Source organism: Macaca fascicularis, chromosome 4 (assembly GCF_037993035.2).
Source record: "Macaca fascicularis isolate 582-1 chromosome 4, T2T-MFA8v1.1".
Taxonomy (NCBI): domain Eukaryota; kingdom Metazoa; phylum Chordata; class Mammalia; order Primates; family Cercopithecidae; genus Macaca; species Macaca fascicularis.
In genome coordinates this window covers 135963849-135980871 of record NC_088378.1, presented here as the reverse complement: position 1 = coordinate 135980871, position 17023 = coordinate 135963849, and the positions used below count along the sequence as shown (strand labels likewise).

The 17023-nt window shown below is 47.4% G+C and overlaps 2 protein-coding genes across 4 annotated transcripts in view; one reads left to right on the top strand and one right to left on the bottom strand.

The window, feature by feature from the left end:
- FKBP5 (FKBP prolyl isomerase 5) overlaps window positions 1-17023 on the bottom strand; it is a 160196-nt gene that overhangs the window by 136652 nt on the left and 6521 nt on the right. The window contains exons 2-3 of the mRNA XM_065542942.2: window positions 14951-15172; window positions 3647-3757 (exon numbers count right to left, since the gene is read on the bottom strand). The gene's annotated coding sequence lies outside the window, so the exon portion shown is untranslated. The remainder of the gene's footprint in view (window positions 1-3646; window positions 3758-14950; window positions 15173-17023) is intronic.
- ARMC12 (armadillo repeat containing 12) overlaps window positions 12860-17023 on the top strand; it is a 32420-nt gene continuing 28256 nt past the window's right edge. For all 3 annotated transcript variants that reach the window (XM_074038280.1, XM_074038275.1, XM_074038270.1), the window contains exon 1: window positions 12860-13000. The gene's annotated coding sequence lies outside the window, so the exon portion shown is untranslated. The remainder of the gene's footprint in view (window positions 13001-17023) is intronic.

Genomic DNA, 17023 nt, shown 5'->3' with positions numbered 1-17023 from the left:
AAAAAGAATTATAGCCCCACCAGAGATGAAAACATAGTACAAAACTGTCACTAAAACAATTTGATTCTGCCATGTGAAATGCAAATATATATATATATGTGTGTGTGTACATATATATATATATACACACACACATAAATATATATATTTAGACAGTGTCTCACTCTGTCACCCAGGCTGGAGTGCAATGGCGTGATCTCGGCTCACTGCAACCTCCGCCTACCAGGTTCAAGCGATTCTCCTGCCTCAGCCTCCTGAGTAGCTGGGATTACAGGCACACACCAATGCACCCAGCTAATTTTTGTATTTTTAGTAGAGACAGGGTTTCACCATGTTGGGCAGGCTGGTCTCAAACTCCTGACCTCATGATCCACCTGCTTCGGCCTCCCAAAGTGCTGCGATTACAGGCGTGAGCCACCGTGCCCGGCCTGCAAATTTATTTTAATGAAATCATACAAATGAAATAATATAAAACATAGAAATAGTTCTAACTACCTATGGACGTTTCAGAGCAGTGAGGAAACATTTAAGTATTCAACAACAATGGTGGAAAAACTGATTAGCTATCTGGGGGTGAGGAGGGTGAGGGGAACTAGGTCCTTACCTCATTTCTTACAACAAAAATGCTCCAGATGAATCAAAGATCTGAAGGTAAAAGATGAAACTATAAAGATAATATAAGAGAAAACACTGGCTGGATGCAGTGGCTCACGCCTGTAATCCCAACACTTTGGGAGGCCCAGGCACGTGGATCACTTGAGGCCAGGAGTTAGACACCAGCCTTGCCAATGTGGCAAAACCCCGTCTCTACAAAAAATACAAAAATTATCCAGGTGTGGTGGCATGCACCTGTAATCCCAGCTACTCAGTAGGCTGAGGCAGGAGAATCACTTGAACCTGGGAGGCGGAGGTTGTAGTGAGCCAAGGTCGTGCCATTGCACTCTAGCCTGGGCAACAAGAGCGAAACTCTGTCTCAAAAAAAAAAAGAAAAAGAAAAAAAGAAATACATAAGAGGATACTGAACCTCACTCATAATGAAAATTATGCAATTTAATATAATGATATGCCATTTGTATCTACTTGATTTAAAAGTTTGATAATATACAATATAGGTAAGGATGTGGGAAATAGGGCAAAGCCATTTTCATTTGTGAGAGTGAAGATTGTGTAACCTCTTTGGCAGATAATTTAGCAATGTTTATCAAATTTTAAAACCCACATACTCAATGACCTAATATTCCACTTCCAGGAATTCATTCTATAGCTGTACTCCTACATGTTGGCCAAACTGTATATACAATGATGTTCTTTGCGGTATTTGTAACAGCAAGAAACTAAAGATAATTTGATCATCAGTAGTAGGAGATTGTTTTACTAAATTATGGCTTTGCCATTCAACATATGCAACAATTTAAAAGAATATAATATGTATCTATGTACTTACATAAAAAGATCTATAAAATATATTAGGTGAAAAAGCAAAGCATAGAACAGAATATAATGGATACTCCCACTTCTACTTTTTAAAAATGTTATATGGGCCGGGCGCGGTGGCTCAAGCCTGTAATCCCAGCACTTTGGGAGGCCGAGACGGGCGGATCACGAGGTCAGGAGATCGAGACCATCCTGGGTAACACAGTGAAACCCCGTCTCTACTAAAAATACAAAAACTTAGCCGGGCGAGGTGGCAGGCGCCTGTAGTCCCAGCTACTCGGGAGGCTGAGGCAGGAGAATGGCGTGAACCCGGGAGGCGGAGCTTGCAGTGAGCTGAGATCCGGCCACTGCACTCCAGCCTGGGTGACAGAGCAAGACTCTGTCTCAAAAAAAAAAAAAAAAAAAAAGTTATATGTATAGTTAAATGTAATTAAAGTTCCGGTGGAACTTTACGGAAAGATATGCAAGAAACTCTTAATGGTGGTTATGCCTAAGGGGATGGGACTGGGAATCTAGGGTAGGAAAAAGGTCTAGTTTTTATTGTATTTCTCTTTAGATTGTTTTAAGTGTATTACCAGATACTTGAACTACTTTCATAATTTAGATCACTGGTAAGTATGAAAAGACTTTTGACCTAACTTGTTTTTTTAACTTTTATTTTAGGTTCAGAGATACATGTGCAGGTTTGTAATACAGGTGAACTCATGTTAAGGGAGTTTGTTGTACAGATTATTTTGTTACCCAGGTACTAAGTTAGTACCCAATAGTTATTTTTTCTGATCCTCTCCCTTCTCTCTCCTCCCACCCTCCACCCTCAAGTAAGCCCCAGTATCTGTTGTTCCCTTCTTTGTGTCCATGTGTTCTCATCATTTAGCTCCTACTTACAAGTGAGAACGTGCGGTATTTGGTTTTCTGTTCTTGCATTAGTTTGCTAAGGATAATGGCCTCCAGCTCCATGTTCTGGCAAAGGACATGATCTCATGACTTCTGACCTAACTTGTGATAAGAGAAATGTAAACCAAGACCATGTTATACCTGTCAGAAGGATACATCATTTTCTCCCCAGAAGATTGCTACAGTTTTGTAATACAGTAGGTTGGTCAAGGTGTGGGAAAATATTATTGGTAAGAGCAAAGGTTGATGAAACTTCTTCAGAGGGAAATTTGGCAATAACTAACACAGTCTTTGACCTAATAATTCCACTCCTAGGAATTTTGCCTGCAGAAATATTCCCATATATGCCAAGGAAGTAGGTAGGTATAAAGATCTAGTTCCTTGCAGCATCATTTGTGCTGAGTATAAATAACTTAAGGCCTGCCAACTGGTTAAATAAATAATGGTACATTCGTACAATGGAATTCTTTTTCTTGAGACAGAGTCTCCCTCTGTCGCCTAGGCTGGAGTGCAGTGGTGTGATCTTGGCTCACTGCAACCTCCGCCTCCCAGCTTCAAGAGATTCTCCTGTCTCAGCCTCCTGAGTAGCTGGGACAGGTGTGCACCACCATGCCTGGCTAATTTTTGTATATGTAGTAGAGGTGGGGTTTCACCATGTTGGCCAGGCTGGTCTCAAACTCCTGACCTCAGATGATCCGCCTACCTTGGCCTCCCAAAGTGCTGGGATTACAGGCATGAGCCATCGCACCTGGCCTTGTACAATGGAATTCTATATAGCGTTTTTTTAAATGAGGCAAATCTATGTATACTTATAACAGAGATTGTTAGTTGTGTCCCACTATCCATCCTCCTCTTCCCCTCTGATTTTTGAGCTGGGTACATGGCTATTTGAAATAAAGAATAAATTTTCCAGCCTCATTTGCTGGTAGGTGGGCCCCTGTGTTCTTGTTAAAGTTTTTTTTGTTGTTGTTGTTGTTTTTTTCTAGATAGATGCAGATGTAATGGCAGGAGCTCAGACAGTCATGTTGGAACATGAGGTAGAAGCCCCATGTTGAAGATGGCATAAAAACGATAGAAGGATCCTAGGTCCCTGATAATTATGGAATCTTAGTATTGCCTGGCCACTTACCTTTGGACTTCATTAGAGAGACAAATCAATGTCTAATTTTGCAAGGCATTGATGTTTTTAATTTTCTTTCACCAGCAGCCAGATCTAATCTTAACTGATACATATTATATTTGTCTGTTTTCACGCTGCTGATAAAGACATACCTGAGACTGGGCAAGTTACTAAAGAAAGAGGTTTAATTGGACTTACAGTTCCGCATAGCTGGCGAGGCTTCACAATCATGATGGAAGGCAAGGAGGAGCAAATCACATCTTACGTGGATGTCGGCAGGCGAAGAGAGCTTGTGCAGGAAAACTCCCCCTTAAAGAACCATCGGATCTCATGAGACTTATTCACTATTATGAGAACAGCATGGGAAAAACCTGCCCCCATGATTCAATTACCTCCCACCGGGTCCAAACCATATCACATATAATGACGTGGAATGATTTCTAAGATAAATTGTTAAATGCAAAAGCAAGGTGCAAGCAATGCATACAGTATGATACTATTTTTGGAAAAAAGTGCAGAAAGATATAACTATGTTTGCATATGGGCAGCATTTTCCAGAAGTATATACTGTTTGAATTTTTCACCATGTGCAAATATAACTTATTCAAAAGTGAACTTTAAAAAATCAGTTTTAAACTAATTAAAAAATGATTTGTATTTCTAAACCATAACAATTTGATTTTTTAGAAATCAACATAGTTTGATGAAACTATGGTTGTTTTTTCTTTTCTTTCTTGTTTCATATATTTGTAGGATTTTAAGATATTTACATGCAAAAGAGAACAGTCCCAGACAATAAAAATAACTTAGGCTTTAAATATTTCTGATGTGATGTTATGCAAACGCTTTCATTCCCAGGACCCCAAAGGTCAATATGTTGAACATACATTTTAAACTTGCAAGTCCATTCAGCAATATATATTGAGCATCTGTGATCTTTAAGGCACAGCTTTTAGGTAAACAAAACAGACAAGATATGTTTGTTCATGGAGCTTATGTTCTCACGGGACAAACAGGGTAATGTGATAAAAAGTGTTGAGAATTCCATTAGAGAGGGTAGTGAGGGAAGACCTCTGAGGAGGTAACATCTGGGCTAAGGCCCAAATGATGAGAATTCCAGGAAATGATCCTAGCACATGCAGAAGCAGAAGGATGCTCAGAGCAGTTGCGGAAGACCAAGGGGCAGGAAGAGTAGCTTCAGAAAAGGTAGCAGGGCAGCATCTGTGTGCTTCAGCGAGAGATACTCCGCACCTAACCAGAAGTGCAAAACACAGGGCTGGGTGCAGTGGTTCATGCCTGTAATCTCAGCTCTTTGAGAGGCTGAAGTAGGAGGATCGCTTGAATTCAAGACCAGCCTGGGCAACTTAGGAAACCTGGTCTCTACGAAACATAAAACAATTAACTGGGCATGGTGGTGTGTGCCCATAGTTCCAGCTACTCAGGAGGCTGAGGGGGAGGATCACCTGAGCCCAGAGAGGTTGAGGCTATAGTGAGTCATGATTGCACAACTACACTCCAACCTGGGTGATAGAGTGAGATCTTGTCTCAAAAAAAGAAGAAAAAAAAAGTGTGAAAAATAAAAAGCCAATGATACCAAGAGCTGGCCAAAATGTGGAACAGTTGGAACTGTCATACTTTGCTGGTGAGAACATACAGTCACTTTGGAACACAGTTTAGCAGTTTATTTTGAAGTTAAGCATACACACATTTGCCATACGACTCAGCAATTCTGCTCCCAAGACAAATAAAAACATGTGTCCACAAAAGGAGTTGTACAAGAGTGTTCACAGCAACTTTTTCATAATAGCCCGAAACAACAAACAACCATAATGTCCATCAACAGAAGAATGAATAAATAAACTGTAGTATAACCATCTAGTGGAATACAATACAGCCATAAAAGGGAGCAAACTACTTAATATGTGCAAAAACATGAACAAATCTCAAAAACATTATGTGGAGCAAAAGAAGCCAGATACAAAAGAGTACATACTGTATGACTCCATTTATGTAAAATTCTAGGAAATATAAATCTAATCCATACTGATAAAAAGCAGACTGGACCAGGTAGGGATGGGCCCTTGCTTGGACCAGGTAGGGATTGATTGCAAAAAGAAACAAAGACAGCCGGTGCAGTGTCTCATGCCCATAATCCCATCACTTTGGGAGGCTGAGGTAGGCAGATGACTTGAGTCCAGGAAGTCAAGACCAGCTTGGGCAACATGGCGAAACTCTGTTTCTACAAAAAGAAAAAAAAAAAAAAAAAAAAGCCAGGTATGGTGGCTCGCACCTGTAGTCCGAGCTACTTGGGAGGCTGAAGTGAGATGATCACTTGAGTCTGGGAAGTGGAGGCTTCCCTGAGCTGTGATATCACCACTGCACTCCAGCCTGGGCCGGCCAGAGTAAGTCCCTGTCTCAAAAGAAAAAAAAGAAGGCCGGGAGCTGTGGGTCATGCCTGTAGTCCCAACAGTTTGGGAGGCCAAGGTGGGTGCATCACCTAAGGTCAGGAGTTCAAGACCAGCCTGGCCAACATGGTGAAACCCTGTCTCTACTAAAAATACAAAAATTAGCAGGGCGTGGTGGCAGGTGCCTGTAATCCCAGCTACTCAGGTTCCGAGGCAGAAGAATTGCTTGAACCCGGGAGGTGGAGGCTACAGTGAGCAGAGGCTGTGCCACTGTGCTCCAGCCTGGGCAAGAGAGCAAGACTCCACTTCAAAAAAACGAAAGGAGAGGAAAGGAAAGAAAAGGAGAGGAAAGGAGAAGAAGGGAGGGGAGTGGAGGGAAGGGGAGAGGAGGGGAGGAAAGGAAAAGAAAGAAAGATAAGAAAAAGAAATGGGGAAACTTTTAGAGTGGAGGAACTAATCTACATTGTGATAGACATTACATAGGTAAACATTTGTCAAAACTCATCAAACTGTATACTTAAACAGGTGCATTTTATTGTATGTAAATTATGCCCCTGTAAAGTTGATTTAAAACACACGGTGTGTGTGTGTACTTACTAGTCTGGTACATTATGTTTCTACTTCTGTCTGTTTTTTTGTTTTTTGAGACAGTCTCGCTCTATCGCCCAGGCTAGAGTGCAGTGGTGCAATCACAGTTCACTGTAACCTTGAACTCCTGGCTCATGATCCTCCTACTTAAGCCTCCCAAGTTGCTGGGACTACAGGTGCATACAATCACACTGGGCTAATTAAAAAAAAAAAAATTGTAGAAACAGCATGTCCCTATGTTGCCCAGGCTGGCCTCAAACTTCTGGGCTCAAGCAATCCTCCCACTTCAGCCTCCCAAAGTGCTGGGATTATAGGCATGAGCCACCACACGGGGCCTCTCTGTATTTTCTAGAAAATAGCTTGCAAATAATTGTTTGTTACCCGCTCTCTATTTTCCCTTTATCCCCTGCACCAAAGTGAATTAAGCCCGTCACCTGGAATTTCTAACTATTAAGGCCAACTCCATCCTCTCAGCCCTCGCCACAGAGATGCTTGTTTCCATTTTACAGCGGAATCTTAGAGGAGGCTTTTGTAGAATGGGAGGTGTCAGGAGAAAGCCCCAGAAGTGGGTAAGGAGGGTAAGTATGGTAAGGTGGTAGTTATCTTGCAGGGAGATACACCTGGAAGTTCAAAGAGAAGCATGGAGGCCCTCATGGTTTGCTCAGGAACAGCTCGTAGGGCCTGGCACTAGGAAAGGGCCCAGGCTCCGTTTTGTAAGCCAATCCCCTCACTACCTGCCCCTTCACAACAAGGAGCCAGATGTGTCTACCATCCCAGCCTAGTTCCCAGAGATCTGAGGGTTGCCATTGCATAGCCAGATGCTGCTTTCACCCTGGCATGCAAACCACCAACAGGTATCTCCCAAGCCTGGCAACGTGCAGGGCGGCAAGATGGCTCCCCTCAGGGAAATGCTGAGGCACCAGTGCCTCGCCTTCTGAGACTCACTTCTGACGGCAGGAACTGGGCCGACCCTAGAACTGAAGCTGGCCGTGTGGCCTGGTCACTCCCCAAAACTATTTAGTAAACTCTCATCACAGTTTTGCTGTCCTGTCCAGGTCCCGTGGGCACAAAGCAAAACTAATTTTATCCCAAAGCCGGGTGTGGTGGTGGGTGCCTGTAGTCCCAGCTACTCGGGAGGCTGAGGTGGGAGGATCACTTGAGCCCAGGAGGTTAAGGCTGCAGTGAGCCATGATCACCCTACTGCACTCCAGCCCAGGTGACAATGCAAGATCTGGTTCCTGCCCCCCAAAAAAAAGAAGAAGAAGAAAGAAAGAAAAAATCTTATAACAAGAAGCCAGTATCAGTAGAGTGGGCATAAGTGGGCAGGGGCAAAAAGAGGGGAGTGACTCCTTGGGGCATGTGGTGAGTGAGAAGGATGTGGCTCAGGTCAACGGGAGCCACACTTGTTGAGGGAACCCTAGGACTAGAATGAGGCAGCAGCCAAGGCCAAATCCTGTGGCCTAGAAGAGGGACAGTCCAATGGAATTTTGCCTCATTATGAAGACAGTTGGATCCAGTGACAATATTAGCTAATGTCTACTAAGCCCTTAATGAAGCTGGTGGTCTAGATGGTCTAAGGTGCCTTAACTAATTTAGTCTCCAACAACAACCTTATGAGATAGACACTACCACCCTTTGACAGTTAAGGAAATGGAGGCACAGAGGTTTTAAAAGACCTGCCCTTCTAGCAAGCAGCGGAGCTGTGACATATACTCTAAGCCACAACACCTCTCAGAAGTCAGTGTACCAGGCTGAAGCAGCTTAGCTGGAGGGTGGGGACCCAGGGATCAGCAAACGCTCCTGCCCTGGGGATTCTCATGTGAGCTTTTTCCCAGACTTAAGTGCTCAATTTGCATAAACGGTAGCAGAGAATGTAAAAAGCAACCACTTGTCCAAAACTGTGCAGCCACCCAGGAGGGCTGTGACCTGCCTCTCTGGACTCACACCCTCACATCCTGTCTCCCCTGCGTCCCTGCCCTGCCTGTCCAACTACTAAGCCTCGGGGTCCAAATATTTTCTTGACTTCCTGCCCTTCTCCCTTCCTTCTGACTGTCAAAATCTGTCAAGACTCAGCCCAAATCTCACCTCTTCCAGAAATCCCTCACAGACATCCCTGATTGGAACAATCTGTCCCCAGTCCATCCACTGAGATGTGAGGCTCTTTCAACTGAGGCCTGGGGCCACTTCTCAGTGGGTCTGTCTCCTGGGGGCATAAAACCACAAGGCTTGCTAAGTAAGGGGCTGACACCCATCCATGGTTAAGCAGGTCCTTAGGGGGTTATGAGGACATCTCTCTTCACTGACTTGAAAAATCTTAGGCGGCCGAGCGTGGTGGCTCACACCTGTAATCCCAGCATTTTGGGAGGCTGAGGTGGGTGGATCACTTCAGGTCAGGAGTTCAAGACCAGCCTGGCCAACATGGTGAAACCCCATCTCTAATAAAAATGCAAAAATTAGCTGGGCATGATGGTGCCTGCCTCCCGGGTTCAAGCAATTCTCCTACCTCAACCTCCTGAGCAGCTGGGATTACAGGCGCCTGCCACCACACCCTGCTAATTTTTGTATTTTTAGTAGAGACAGGGTTTCAGGGTAATCCTGAATCCCAGCTACTCAGGAGGCTAAGGCAGAATCACTTGAACACAGGAGCAGAGGTCGCGCCCCTGCACTCCCGCCTGGGTGACAGAGCAAGACTCAGTCTCAAAGAAAAGAAAAGAAAAATCTTAGGCTTGGAGATTCACATAAATTCTATTTAAAAAGCAAGATGGGCTGGGCAAGGTGGCTCACACCTGTAATTCCAATGATTTGGGAGGCTGAGGCGGGAGGATTGCTTGAGCCCAGAAGGTCCAGGCTGCAGTGAACTGTGATCATGCCACCACGCTCCCACCTGGGCAACGGAGTGAGACTCAGAAAAAAACAAAACAAAACAAAAAAACAAAAAATAAGGCCAGACACGGTGCCTCATGCTTCTAATCCCAGCACTTTGGGAGATTGAGGTGAGCAGATCACCTGAGGTCAGGGGATTGAGACTAGCCTGGCCAACATGGTGAAACCCCGCCTCTACTAAAAATACAAAAATTAGCAGGGTGTGGTGGCAGGTGCCTGCTTGAACCCGGGAGGCAGGAGAATTGCTTGAACCCGGGAGGCAGAGGTTGCAGTGAGCTGAGATGGAGACATTGCACTCCAGCCTGGGTGACAAGAGCGAAACTCTGTCTCAAAAAAAAAAAAAAGATGTATAGCATTTTACTCTCAAAATGTATTTTCTTCAAAAATACTCTGTGTTCTGCTGGGCGTGGTGGCTCATGCCTGTAATCACAACACTTTGGGAGGCCAAGGTGGGCAGATCACCTGAGTTCAGGAGTTTGAGATCATTCTGGCATCCGTGTGGAGAACGGAGAGAGAGGATGGTATAAACCTGAAGGTGAGATCCTTCTAGCCCCTGTGCTATTAGAAGCCCTGGGAGGGAAGTGGTGAGAAATGCCAAGGCAGTGGTGGTGAGGCCTGAAAGAGGGGTTGGATGGAAAGGATGGGACAAGAATAACCCATGGGATGTGAGGACTGATTGGATGGGGTAGGGGAGGGCAGAATCTAGGGTGGCCCAGAAGTTTCTGTCCTGGGCTGCCATGTGACATTAGTTACCAAGATAGGGGAGACAGCTGGGGGCAATGGCTCGAATCTGTAATCCCAGCAACTCAAGAGGCCGAGGTAGGAAGATTGCTGGAGGCCAGGAGTTCGAGCCCAGCCTGGGCACAAGGTAGGGAGACCTCGTCTCTAAAAACATTTTAAAAAATAAGCTGGGCTGGCCGGGCGCGGTGGCTCAAACCTGTAATCCCAGCACTTTGGGAGGCCGAGGCGGGCGGATCACGAGGTCAGGAGATCGAGACCATCCTGGCTAACACAATGAAACCCCGTCTCCACTAAAAATACAAAAAAATTAGCCGGGCGTGGTGGCGGCACCTGTAGTCCCAGCTACTCGGGAGGCTGAGGCAGGAGAATGGCGGGAACCCGGGAGGCGGAGCTTGCAGTGAGCCGAGATCGCGCCACTGCACTCCAGCCTGGGCGACAGAGCGAGACTCCGCCTCAAAAAAAAAAAAATAAATAAAAAATAAGCTGGGTGAGGGCAGGGCGCAGTGGCTCAAGCCTGTAATCTCAGTACTTTGGGAGGCCAAGGCGGGTGGATCATCTGAGGTCGGGAGTTCAAGACCGGCCTGACCAACATGGAGAAACCCCATCTCTACTAAAAATACAAAAATTAGCTGGGCATGGTGGCGCATGCCTGTAATCCCAGCTACTTGGGAGGCTGAGGCAGGAGAATCACCTGAACCCAGGAGGTGGAGGTTGCAGTGAGCAAAGACCGCGCCACTGCACTCCAGTCTGGCAACAGAGTGAGACTCAGTTTCAAAAAAAAAAAAAAATTAGCTGGGTGTGGTGGCACACACACACCTATAGTCCTAGGTACTCGAGAGTCCAAGGTGGGAGAACCACTTGAGCCCAAGAGTCCAAGGTTGCAGTGAGCTATGATTGTGCCACTGCACTCCAGTCTGGGCAACAGAAACCCTGACTCTAAAAGAAAAACAAAATAGGGAAGATAACAGTAAGATCAGGCAAGTGGCAGTGTCTGTATGCTCTGGGAGGGGTGGGCAGAGGCGATGGCCTGTGTGCAGCACGTTGTGTTTGAGTTCCGTTCTCGGGAGTTCTTCTGCCTATGTGATGTTCCCCAGTCTCTCACACCAAGACACACGCACCCTTAGAAGACAGTTACTGTGTCTTGTGATTTCTGTGCCACCCCTCACCCTTCCTACCTGCCCCAACCCATCCCAGGTACATGCTCTGTACTCAGTGACTGCAGCTGAATCGGGTTTACTTGAATCCAAGCTTCCTCCCTGCCCAACTCTCGAGATCTGGTAACTGGGTCGCAAACATTTTCCCCTAACTGGCTGGTCTCTGGATTTCTGCTGTGCTGCCCTGGAGGAGTCTGAGAGAAGCCACCCTTCTGTTGAAGGGGTCTAGACAGCTTGGAACCCTGCTGCCAGTCCCAAAGCTGCCACATCAACCTTGGGACTGAGCCCTCTTCCAAGCCTTCCCACCTCCCCACAGGGGAGAGCATGGGCCTGGGGCATCTGCAGCAGTGGGAAGAATGGATGGGCTGGAGGGAGGAGTGTGGCAGTGAGAGGAAAGACCAGCCTTGTGTTTACTGGTCTCACCAAACCTCAGCTCCTTGGAGACCTTTGTTCCTAGAAGTGATGGAATCCTTACCCCGCCCCACCATCCCCATTCCTGCCAGGCACCCAAACAAGGTGCTGTCTCAGAGTAAACCCACAGCTCTTGTGCATTCTCTCATTCCCATAGAGCCATCAGGAGGAAAAATTAATAGAAAAGACTCCAGTTGGATATAAAGCCAGAGGCAGCTGGGAACCAGCAACTGAGCCCACATTTCCCCTACAGCGTCCTCAGCTCGAGGCGTGTGAGCTAGGCTCGCCTGAGAGCTGAGGGTGGAGAGGAGCCCCCTATCATGAGACAGCGTGTGAGTGTGTGTGCCTGTGCGCCCGTGTGTGCATACATGTGCCTGTGTGCCCGTGTGTTCATGTATGTGTGAGTGTGTGCTCCATGTGCACATGTGTTTGTGGGGCTATGTGCCCATGTATGCATCTGTGTGTATGCATGCATGTGTCCACATCTGTGTTGCCCATTATGCGCCCATGTGCATGTCTGTGTGTGCCCTGTGTGTATGTGCAATGAATGTGCACCCGTGACAATGCCCACCCACGGGAGGGGCAGGGGAGCTGTGGGAGCAGTGGGGGACATTTTCACAAACTTGCTGTTGTGGGCAGGCAGGTAGGAGTGGGTCTGGATATGGTTGTGGGAACAGGAGTCATGTGTTTGTGGTGGAAGGAGGATTTCTGCTCGGGTGTTTGTGAATGAGGATGGACAACTGAGGTGGGGCAGCTGTGCTTCTGGCTGAGGCCCCGCTGTCCTTCCTGGGGTCACCTCCCAGGGCAGCCACCTTTGCCAGAAGTGTCCAAGTTTGATGCTCCAGCCTGGGCTGGCATGGCCAGCAGAAAGCACAATGTCTTGGAGGCCCAGCAGAAGGACGACATCAGTCTCTGAATGTTGAAAAGGGGCATGTGAAAGTGTAGGAAGGGAGGAATAAATCCCTTAAATTCCTCCAAAAGTGACTGACCCCATCTCCCTGGAAGGCTGTGCCCTAGGATGGGAGGGTTGCAAAATGGAGGAGGCTCTGTCTGTTCTGGTAGTGGAGACCTGGGTGACACCACTCCCCAGATGCCCAAGGACTGGGGGGCCTCTGGGGGTGGCATTTGAATTAGGCCATAAATGATTAGGAGAATGTCAGAGGAAGGAAGTGGGAGGGGAAAGGGGGCATTCCAGGCGGCAGAAACAACCCGAGCAAAGGCACAGAGGCAGGAAAATGCAGGGTGTGCTTGCGAGAGTCAGAGGTCCTCTGCAAGCTGCCTCCCGCGTGTTCATGGAAGAAAGCTGAGACCCCCACAGAGAGGAAGTGTTTCTAAGACCTAGCAGTAGAAATGAGGTCCTCTTACTCCAGGTCAGTGCTTTTTGTTATCCTAAAAAGCTTGCAGGAGGGAACACCGGGGAGTCGGCTGTTGGTTTGGTTTCCTTTGCTTTCTTGTCCCCATCTAGGGCTGAATCAGGGATCCCTGTTCTTTGCCTTCCTCTGCCTGCAGCTAGTTGTGTGATTCTGAATAAGTCACTTCCCCTCTCTGGGCCCCTCATCTCCAATATGAAGGAGGTATAAGGCCTGGCCTCACCTGGGAATGCCAACTGGGACTCCATAGCAAGCTAAAATGTGGCTTAGTTATCCTCCCATCCCCAGCACCTGGCAGAATCTACGGCACGACATAGGTGCTCAAATAACTGTTTCTGAATGAAGAAAGGAAGGACAGAATGAAAAGCATCGTGACTCTTCCCTAGCACTGTACTTTGACAGCCTCAGCCTCTCCCTTTCCCAGGCAGGACAAAGGATGTAGGAGTCCCAGACCTTGAAGAGGAAGGCAAGAAAAACAAATAACCTAACTACACAGGGGCCCTAAACTCTCCCTCTGGGGGGATGCCCCTGAGAGAACCTTTCCTTGCAGCCTTGGCCTTGCTGAAACTGTGCAGTGGGGAGGGCCGGGAGGAGGGGCAGGGACCTCTAGCAGAACAGGAGGCAGCTGGGCCTGAGCCACGGCTGGCCCTCCCCTTGCCCCCTCCCAACTCACAGCCTCTCTGCTCCAAGAAGTGTCCCAAGCCCTCTGGTCCCAACCCTGAGGGGTTGGGCTGAGTCTGAAACCTCCTGTTTCCCAGGCCAATGATACCTTCATTTTTTTCCAGTTCCAGTAACCCCCTTTTTTGAGGCCTCCCTTTCATGTTAAGAACTTTATTGCTCATTTCCCTCTTCTATGACAGCAGCTGTATTTCTTTTAACTTTGTAAAACACACACATGATCTATGGTGATAGATAGAAATCAGAATCAGTTGCCTCTGCGGTGGAGACTGACTGGAAGAGGGCACAAAGGAATTTGGAGGTGGTGAAAATGTCTGAAATCTTGATCTAGGTGATGGTTACATGGGCAGATATATCTGTCAAAATTCATCAAGCTGTACACTTAAGATTTGTGCATTTTACTGTATGTGGAATGTATGTACATTATACCTCATAAAGCACTGCTAGCATCTAAAAGATACACATAGGGAAAAATACAAGGAATGGACATGCTCAGTTTAATGAATTATTTAGCCAGCGCCTGTGAAACACCACCCACAATGCCTGGTGCCCCTGTGTAGTCCACAGAGCCTGGCTATAACCAAACAGTTTCCCAGGGATCCCATCAACACCCACAGACGGGGCACTCCAGACACCGTGTGCCTCTCGCTTCCCGGATTCATGGAAACACAGAGACCAGGAATGGGGCAGAGCCCACACATAGGCTTTGGAACCTAGAATTTCCCATCAGTTCAACCCCAAGCTTGACTGCAACTCCCATTCTAGTGAATTGAAGGAACAGAAAACACACCATTTCCCCTTTCTGGGAGGGGGGTTTCCGTACCCGGCCTCCTCCAGTGAGTCTTGGCTGGGGGTTGGGGGTTGTCCCTAGTTAAAGTCAAGGAGAACTGTGCCTTCCCTGCATCCCTGCTAAAAATAACCCGAGGCAGTGTTGCTGCCACTGAGCAGCAGGAAGGACAGAGTCATGTTTTGCTTTAAACCTAGAAGCAGCTCGGCAGTTGGGGGCTAGGGCGGGGTGGGAGAGCAGACTAGGGATCTGAGAACCCTGGCTGTGCTCTGTGCACCCCCACCCCCAGCTGCAGCTGGTCTTCCGGGGGTGCCCGGGAGGGGTGTGTGTGTTAGCGCGTGCACGCGCATGTGTGGTGACAGGGCCTCCCAGCAGCACAGCAGGAAGCCAGGGAAGGCTGGGAATGGGTGGGGAGGGGTCTCTATCCTGCTAACTGGAGCATGCAGCTGGAGGGCCCGGTGTCACGTACTCCATGGGGTCCCTACCTCCTCTGAGAAGCGTTCTGTCCCTGCAGCCCACGCCGGGCTCCCTGGGGGTCGGTGAGGCTAGCCTTCTGCAGCGTGGCTGCCTGCCCCTCGGGGGGCTCCTTGAACACACAGGGCTGGGGATTGTCGCTTCGTAGTCCCTGTCTCTGTCTGGCTTCTGCTCTGCCCAAAGAGATTGTGAGGTCCTCAAGGGTGGGTGCAGTCTGGCAGTGAGGAATTTCCCTGGAAACAGGAAGTACAAGATGTGTCAATGTAGGATCCTAGCAGAGGAGTGAGAGGCTGGGTAAAGGGAAGGGAAGAGGCCCTCCTGGCTGCTCACTCTTGCTCTCTCCTCCCACCACTCCCCTGCCTGTCTCATGCATCAGAGGCCTCACATTGTTGGTCTCTCTTTCTCTGTGCATGTTTTGGGTCCCCAGCTGCTTGGAGCTACCATCATCCTGCAGTTGGCCTCCACTTCCCAAGGTAACAATAAAGAAGAATCGCCATTAATTTCACAGGTATGCCATTCCGGGCACTGTGCTAACCCTGATGTGGATGATCTCATTTAATCCTCCCAGCAAGCCTGTGATATTGGAATGATTACAATGCCTCCCTATTTACAAATTAGGAAACTGAGGCTTAAAGTGCTGAAATGCTAGTCTAGGATCCCACTGGTAGTACATGACAAAGACAAGGCTTGAAGTCATGTTATGGAACACAGAGCATGTCCAAGATGACTGTCCAGGAGACAGTAAGAATTTTAGGGCCGGGTACGGTGGCTCACGCCTTTCATCCCAGCACTTTAGGAGGTTGAGGTGGGTGGATCATCTGAGGTCAGGAGTTTGAGACCAGGCTGGCCAACATGGTGAAACCCCGTCTCTATTAAAAATACAAAAATTAGGCAGGCGTGGTGGCAGGTGCCTGTAATCTCAGCTGCTTGGGAGGCTGAGGCAGGAAAATTGCTTGAACCTGAGAGGTGGAGGTTGTAGCGAGCTGAGATCGTGCCACTGCACTCCAGCCTGGGAAACATGGGAAACAGAGTGAGACTCTGTCTCTAAAAAAAAAAAAAAAGAATTTTAGAAATTTGACCATTCTAGATAATTTAGGACACATGGTTGCTGAACTTGATGCTTTTATTTAAAAAAAACACACACACATACGTGCACACACCCCAAAATACCCCAAAAATAGTGGCTTTTTTTTTTTTGATGGAGTTTCGCTCTTGTTGCCCAGGCTGGAGTGCAATGGCATGCTCTCGGCTCACCACAATCTCCGCCTCCTAGGTTCAAATGATTCTCCTGCCTCAGCCTCCCGAGTAGCTGGGACCACAGCCATGTGCTACCACACCCGGCTAATTTTGTATTTTTAGTAGAGACGGGGTTTCTCCATGTTGGTCAGGCTGGTCTCGAACTCCTGACCTCAGGTGATTTGCCTGCCTCGGCCTCCCAAAGTGCTGGGATTACAGACGTGAGCCACCATGCCCAGCCGACAATAGTGGCTTTACAGCCAAAATGTGTACTCCCAGTTGTGATTCTGATCAACAAACTAACCTTCCTGACCAAGCCTCAGTTTCCATCTCTACAAAATGGGTATAATAATCCTTGCAGAGGATTACTGAAGAGTGGTGGATTTGAACCCAGCCTTTTTTCTAAACCTGGAAAACACAAAGCTCTTTCATGCCTTGAGGACTTTGCATGTGCTGTGCTGTTTCCTGTGCCTGAAACCCTCAGCCTGCAGATGTTCACATGACTGGTTTGTTCTTGTCAACCAGGTCTCAGCTCAAACATAACCTTCCTCAGAGCAGCCTTCCCTGACTACTCAGCAGACGCCCATCACACTCCATTGCATCCCTGTTTCATTTTCTTATTTGCACATATCGTGATCTGAAATTTTCTTTCTTTGTTCTGTTTGGTTTTTTATGGTCTGTCCCCTTCCCAACTGCCAAGGATATATGTTTCTTGAAAGCTGGAACCTCTGTGGGGTTTAATGACCCATTCATGGTGCTCAGAGCAGCACCTGGCAAACATCAGAGCTTGCTAAACATTTATGAATGAATGAATGAGCTTTGGAAATAGCATTATATTTAAGTGACTA